Source organism: Protobothrops mucrosquamatus, unplaced genomic scaffold, assembly GCF_001527695.2.
Source record: "Protobothrops mucrosquamatus isolate PMUCROS unplaced genomic scaffold, P.Mucros_1.0 scaffold6730, whole genome shotgun sequence".
Taxonomy (NCBI): Eukaryota; Metazoa; Chordata; class Lepidosauria; order Squamata; family Viperidae; genus Protobothrops; species Protobothrops mucrosquamatus.
Window position 1 is genome coordinate 9,822 of NW_015392546.1, and position 7,921 is coordinate 17,742.

Below are 7,921 nucleotides of genomic sequence, written 5' to 3' on the forward strand. Positions count from 1 at the left end.
CTCTCTTTTCTTTTCCTTTTACCTTATTTCCCAAAAATTCAAAAGAACTTCCTACATAGGTATGAAGTTAATGGACACTAATTTGCTATTCATGGGTATGTCAGAGAAACTCTCCAACAGATGGGGTTGAGCCATGGATCCAACCTCTAGTGCCGTGGTGGCGAACCTATGGCACGCGTCACAGGTGGCACGCAGAGCTGTCTGTGGTCACATGCGCCAATGCCCCAGTCCAAGGCCTTGTCCCGTCCATGAGCAACCTGCATCAAAATCTCCCCAGGCAAGTGGCTTTTTAAGCTGGGTTTTATAAAACCTTTTCACTTTAGGCCTCCGCCGCCGTGTGCAAAAAAAAAAGTTCAATCAATCAATTTCAACTTCTTGCAGGAAAAAAAAAAGATCTTGCAAAGTTGGAATTTATTGACCGAACTTTATTTTTAGTCCTACACAGTGGTGGAGGAAGTGATGTGTCGGAGCTGGAAAGGTGCCACGTGGGGGTGGGGGGAGCGGCGGGAGCAGGGCGCTCCATGCGAGGGGTGGGGCGGGGCCTGTGCATGGGGTAGAGAAGCAATGTGGCGACGCTAGCATGGTGGTATACCAGTTGCTTCCCTCCCCGCCAGACACCTGCCGAATCTGCACAGGGTAAGGTTGCCGGGCCCGCCCCCCGCCCAGATGCCTTCGCCTCCCCCAAGTGTTTTTTTTACTAACCTGCCTTTCAGCTGCATTCTGTTTCTCCATTCGCTTCTCAGCCTTCGCCACGTTTGTGGGACTATTGGTAAAAAAAAAGTTTCATCAGACTTTCTAACTTCTCAAGCAAAGGCTGAAAAGCGAATGGAGAAACAGAATGCAGCTGAGGTACGTTAGTAAAAAAACGCTTGGGGGAGGCGAGGGCATCTGGGCGGGGGCGGGTGCAGCAACCTTACCCTGCATGGTGGCAGGAGGGTGGGGCGCGTGCCCTTCCCATGCCAGGCCAGCCCCTGCAGCCCCAGGACGGCCATGCTAGGCAGCGGTGGGCAGGGCATTAAGGTGGGGGCTGGCAGGCCGACCAAAGCAGCAGGTGGAGCACCGGAGGCTCAGGGAGCGAGGGTGCTGAAGTGTACAAGGAAACGAAGATTTTTTTGGGGGGGAAAAGGTCAATCAATTCCAACTTCGCGATCTTTCATGAGAAGTTGAAATTGATTGACCTTTCCCTCCCCCCAAAAACTTCCTTTGTCCTTGCAAGCGGCAGCAGCAGATTGCGAAACAACACAGGGCTGGGAGTCAGGTAAGGAAAGAAAGAAAGGCAATTTCTGGGGGGAGCGAGGGTTTCTTTCCTTACCTGCCCCACTTGTTCTGAGGCCGCTTTCTGCTCAATCGCGTTGCTCTTGCCAATGGTCCGACCGCCCACTTCAGCATCCTCTCTCCTGAGCCTCCGGTGATCCACCTGCTGCTTTGGTGGCTCTGTAAGCAGAGCTGCGAAGTTCTCTTCTCTGTTAGAGAACTTCGCAGCTCTGCCTACAGAGCCAAAGCTGTAGCTGAATGGGCCGGTGAGGGGGGAACCTGCCCCACTTGTTCCACAGCCGCTTTCAGTCGAGCCCCATTTCAGCGGCACTGGGCGCAATATGCGAGGCGGCAAATAGCCGCGCCACACCGAAACCAGCTGTTTCCTGCCTCCTGTGCAATGCCGCTGCCATGAGGCCGCGGAACAAGCCAGGTGGCGGTAAGAAACCGATACTCTTACAAACTTCTTAAAATGATCTGTATTTTACTATAGTAAAGTTTCAATTTTGTTCAGTTTCTGTATTGAAACTAATCAAATCATTAATACAGCCCTAGACCAGAATTAAATAGTTTCTGTGTCACAGGTATTTTACAAGTAATGCTAGTTCCCAAAATAGTGTCCTTTCTGATATTTTAAATGTTTAATTATAGGCTGATATGTTGCAAAATAAAGAACAACCTGTAATACATTTTTAATATCAAAAGTGTCTTTGAAGTCTATTTTAATAAAGTTGGCTGCACCAAAATGTAGTTTGAAAGATGCTTGGGTACCCAGAAGAAAGATAAGCTGAGGTTAGCAGGGAAAAGATCTTTTTTAAGAGATCTTCAAACAGAAGCCAGATGATTATCCACCAAAGATGGTCTGTAGTGGCTTTTGCACTCATTGGGGGCTTGGTTTAGGTGACCCCCAAAGTCCTTCCAACTCTACGATTCTCCAATGCTGAAACAGTGTTATCCTTGTATCCTTCAGCTAGTTGAAAAATAATGTACGTATGTAGGCATATATCAATCCATCCATCCGATTTGGAAAACAATGGCGGGGGAGTGGAGAAGACAGCATGGCGAGCCTATTGCTTTTCTCACAGCCCAGCTTTCTTGATAATTTTTGTCATTTATGTTTTATTAATATCTGGCTTTGGCCATATTAACAGTAAAAAGATGTCTAAGAAAGGTAATCCCTGAAATGGCAAAGAATTAAGTCTTACATAGATTATTAAGGAGACTCAAACGACATCCCACTCTGGCAGTAAAACAGAGATAACAGAGAAAGAAAAATCCCTGCCAATGGTCTGAAGGCTGAGTGATGCTCAACAAACCTTGAGGATGATTTAATAGGAAATACAATTAAGCAACTTAAACAAAAAATGGATAAATGAAACATTTAGATTTGAAAGGATTTGCAAAGTATGTTTGAAAAAATTAATAAACAACTAAAAGATTTGTCTTCTCAAGTTTTGAAAACTCCTAAATACCTAGCAAACTATAGGCTGTCATTATGGAAAATGAGTTTAGTTATTGGAAAAGTCCAGAAAATGTTACTGACACTAAACTAGATTTGGCTCATAGAGAATTATAACAGATGATGTTTTCTGAGAATTAATAGGAATCAGGGAAAATGCAGAAAGGGCGAATTTAACTGGATATTTAAAACTTAAATGATCAGATTTAAAGCTTTCATGTGCAATGTGTCAATAGAGACTCTTCTCTTAGGTTCAATCAACTGCAAAAGCCAAGAGATAATATATTTGTAAAAAAAATCAGGTGGAAAAAGAAAATTCATCAAAAAACTCATGGACTAAGAAAGATAAACTGAAATGGAAATCAAGTATTATATTTCAAGATACTAGCCCTGCCATTATTAAAAAGAGGAATAAGATATAAAGGGGGGCTCCTCTCAAATATTTCAACAAGGAAGATAAATTGTTTCTAGGCTCTCAAAGATAAACAAAAAACAAATTAAATAATAACCATAAATATTTCATGAAGAATTACTAGAGAACCATCTGTAATGTTTAAAGAACTGATACTCTTTATGAGAATACAATGAGATCCTTTAACATTTGGGACTCGTAAGATGGTAGCTAATTGTAACATAAATGTTGGATGTTGTTTGAACATGTTGGGAAATAAGACAAAACACAAAGAACAGCAAAGTATTATTTAGACATAAGGAGAAATTTAGCAGCAAAGGGAGGAGCTGGAGCTCAGTGTAGCACTCTCCTAGAGTAGACTTGTTGGCAGGTGTAATTAATTCTCTATCAACTCAGTTCATGTGTAGTCTAAACAGATTGGAAGGGTGAGGCTAGAGAGAGTAAATGGAAAAGAAAACTGAGGTAGTCTGGGGGAAAGGGTATAGGAGGCACAAAAGGATAGCTAGACAAAAATATTTTTAAGAATATAATCACAAATGTGTTGATAGGATACCTGAGATTTCACTGTTGGTTTGTTTTGTAGGAATGGTAAACCACACAATAGCAGAAATATAATACAAGTAGTACTCAAATTACAATGGAAATTGGAACTAGAATTTCTGGGTTGTTAAGTGAGCACCTCCTCGTAACTTCCTGTTAATTTTCAACAATCAAAGGCTGGTAGGGTTGTGGCTGCTATAGGAGAAGATACAAGAGGGTGGGAAGGCAAGAAGAGACTGCTTGGAGTAGGTGTACAAGCTGTTGGGACATATACATATACCTTCTTGTGAGGAGGTCATCACTTAACAGAAGGTGACAGTCACTGATTTAGATTATTTAAAAGAGAATGGACAAATTCAAAAGGAATCAAACTAACAAAGTGTACTAATCTTAGTACATATTTACTATCTCTAACTTGTAACAGTGAAGGAGGAACATTAGTGATTCAGCTTCCCAAAGGCATGTTTGGCTTCTATGTAACAAAGATGTTTGCTTGATGACCTCATGGCCTGAGCAAGCAGATTTCTTCCTTTCAGTGCTGTCCAGCAGAGTTGCTAGAGGAAGTGAAAACCAGATATTTTAAATAAAGAAATTGGATTAGCCATCTAAAACTGATTGGTTAAATCATAGGAGTTATTTGGAGGAAAGAGAAATTTTAAAAAATTGAATATAATAATATGTGGTAAAGCAGAGATAAGTAAAATAAGTGAAAATGGCTTATGATGCTTAAAATATTTTTCTCTTGTGTTTCCTTCTACACAACTATTTATCATTAAAATAATTAAGTTTGTCCTGGTAGTTCTGAATATGAGTCTTTTATTACTCTAGGATTGAATATGAAAAAGCTTCAGGCAAATAATTAAACAAATCTGTTGAAAGCACCAAAAAATCCTCCCTACATTCTATCTCTGTGTGATCCTTAACAAATATTCTCCTTTATTAGATCCTTGACAAGTAGTATGAAGCTCCACCTGCTTCAAAACTCAATTCTGTATAAGTTAGGAAAGGCATGTTAAATCTCAATTTTTGATATATAATTATATATTTGATCAGTACTTCTTTGGTCAGTAGATTTATTACACCCAACTGAAGAAAAAGTATTAGAATGGAAAGGTACATAGTCTGATATTTTAATGCAGTGGGCTGCTGTCAACACTATGATTGTATTAATTAAAGATCCACCACATACATGGACATATCCTACACCAATTGCATAAACCTGAAGACTAATTTGCCAAGGCCATGCTCCTAGCATAGCATCATGTCCACCTACAATTCGAGTTCCTGTTGCTGTAGTTTTCATAAGAGGCCTTGTTCCACAGACTAGAAATCAAAGAAAAATAGGTAAGCCATCTAAGAAATAGCATTCATTTAGGAACATATATTTCAAGCAGTTATTTTACAAACCACATTCTACAAGAAAGATGAAACAAGAGTGAAAGATTTGAGCAACCAAATCACTCCTGTTTACGCTGTATGAATAGACTATATATTTATTAGTCAATTTTACCTTAGCCTACTTGTACAAAGTCAGTCTCTGCAACTAATTTATGGTTCAGTGTGTTGTGCAAGAAAAAATACACAGAACAGGGTGAATGGTGAGATCTAGAAGAAAACAAACTAATTACATAGCACATAGATATTCAAACTTAGCTCCATCAGGTATAGGATCTTTACCAGTGTTCCAATACACAAGTAAAATCTAAAATCTAAATAATGACCCCAAAGTACATTCAGTTGTGACCAATGATTTAAAGATTCCTTATTTTAAGATCTGATAACACGTCAGGCACAATTTAGTATGTAAATTACAAATAAGCTTGGCCTCAGCTTTCTTTCTTCTGTTACTACCCATTGGTCCCGAAACTTTAATTCCTTTATATCCTAACTTCTGTGCTTCCCATTCCAATTGCGGTGGTAATTATAGACATTTCCCCAAGAGCTGGGAACAGGTAAAATATAACTATTTATTTTCGAATAGATCCCAGCACAGAAATTCAGGGGTTACGGGGAGTCCAGAAAACGGCAGCAGCCACGCCCGGGTTAACTGTATTTCCTTCGCTCATTTCAAAAGTAAAGAAGAGGGAGAGAATCACACGCCCACAATTTAGTTGCCGTAACATCGACAAAGGTCGTAGGGAACGAAACCCTCGTACTGTCAGAACACAACTTTGCACAGACAAAATTGTAGTAGTCCCCAATTATTTTTCATCCCGAGAGCAAACGCCTGCGGCGCCCCCATTTATGTAATCGTGATGGGCCTTTCGACAGCCACCACTGTTGCATAAATGGCAGCAGGGTAGCTCGACGGACGCCTCCTTTTCGGGCCCTCGCGTTCCCTCGGCGGGCGAAGGATTCCCGCGCGCTCCGCTGACGGCTTTTCCCCTCAAGCTCGATCTGTTAGGCTATCCCGTCCGAAGCAGCACGATGGCGATCAAGGGCCGAGCTCGACGCCCTGCGAGGACGGAGCGAGGCCAAGCTCACCGTCGGTAAGATTCAGGGAGGACAGGCCTTTGGGCGCGGCTTCCCTGAACAGCACAAGCAAAGCCCAAAAGGAAAAGGCGGCGGCAAAGTTGCGGCTCATCGTCCGTCCACGAAGCAAAATGGCAGCCGACTTAGCACGCCTTCTCCCTCAGGCAAGGGTCAGGTGACGGCGCGCGAGCGACGGTTTTTCTCGTCAGCCTCGCGGGGCGTCCCTCGCCAAGGCTGTCCCCTGGTGCAAATCGAGGGGGAAGACGACGTCTTGCCTTCAACCGGCCACCGAACCGCCCGATTGAAATAACCGCTGGCTGAATCGGGGTGGGGTGGGGGTGTGTGAAGGCCCTCTTCGCTACCATAACGGACCCTTTAGCTATTCTGATTCTGACTGGCAGATTCCAGCTGGCTACCTTTCAAAGTAATGGGGAGCGCAGCCTTAGATCTTGAAGCATTTTTGAGGCTGCCCCTGTGAGATCCATTATGGTTTGTGGTGGGAACAGCTTCCTTATGTATTCTGGAGATTACTGAATATATCCTAGAGCAGGGCTTTTCAACCTTTTCACCCATTCTACCACTTTTAGGATATGGCAATATCCAGTACCACCAGTCGCCTAGCAAGGTGTCAAAAACTTGATGACCAAAAAAAAAAGAGGAAAAAGTGATAAAGTGCAGGTAGTCCTCGACTTACAACAGTTCGCTTAGTGACTGTTTGAAGTTACAATGGCACTGAAAAAAGTGGCCCCCAAGCCACAGCCGAGCAAGACACCTGCCTGCCCGCCTGGCCGCGCTCTTCCTACTGTCCGAGATTTTCATTGTTGTGAGCATTTCTGTTGAGGATTGCCAGCGGGGATGGAGTGGTGGGGTGTTTGGTTTTTATTCCCCCCGTCTGCTGGGTGGTTGCAGCAGGTTTTGGTCACTTCACATAACCCCGGGACACTGTGACCGTCATACATATGAATCAGTTGCCAAGCATCTGAATGTAAATCACAAGACCCTGGAGATGCTGCAACATTCCAGCTGATCGGTGCTTCTTCTGGGCTCAGCAGAAGCACCAGGATCAGCGCTGAGCTCCAGCTGGAGCCTGACACTGATCCTGGTGCTTCCGCTGAGCCCTGACAGCCCTGCAGCTCCAGCCATCTCTCGCTCAGGCTTGTGCGGTGCTGCCACCGGTTCAGCTCATTCCCCTCCCTGCTACCACTTTTCTAGGATGGTTGCGTACCACCTGCCAGGTGCCAATGTACCACAGGTGGTACCCGTACCACTGGTTGAAAAGCCCTGTCCTAGACCAGTGATGGCAAACCTTTTAGAGATTGAGTGCCCAAACTGCAACCCCAAATCCACTTATGCATAGTAGAGTGCTGGGTGGGTCTGGCCCATTGGCTGGGTCTGGCCCATTGGGTGGGCGTGGCCACAGTGGTAAGGCAGACTGGATGGGACTAAAAAGTTCAATCAATCAATTACAACTTTGTAAGATCTTTTTTTTCCCGGGAGACGTTGAAATTGAACCTTTTTTTTTTGCACACGGCGGTGGAGGCCTAAAGCGAAAAGGTTTTATAAAACCCTGCTGAAGGCCTAGGACTGGGGCGACAGTGTGTGTGCCCACAGAGAGGGCTCTGAGTGCCGCCTTTGGCACCCGTGCCATAGGTTCGCCACCACTGTCCTAGACCCAAAGAAGTATTTCTTGGGTTTTGTGTTATATTATCTGTGTATATTTTAACTTCATTTACCTAAATAGTATAGTTAACCTTTTCAAAGTATTTCCACTTTACACGAATGGA

The 7,921-nt window shown here is 43.6% G+C and overlaps 1 pseudogene; it reads right to left on the reverse strand.

Annotated features, from left to right (window-relative positions):
- The window catches only part of LOC114923682, a 14,492-nt pseudogene extending 8,243 nt beyond the window's left edge, over positions 1 to 6,249 (reverse strand).
- Positions 6,250 to 7,921: the final 1,672 nt, after the last annotated feature.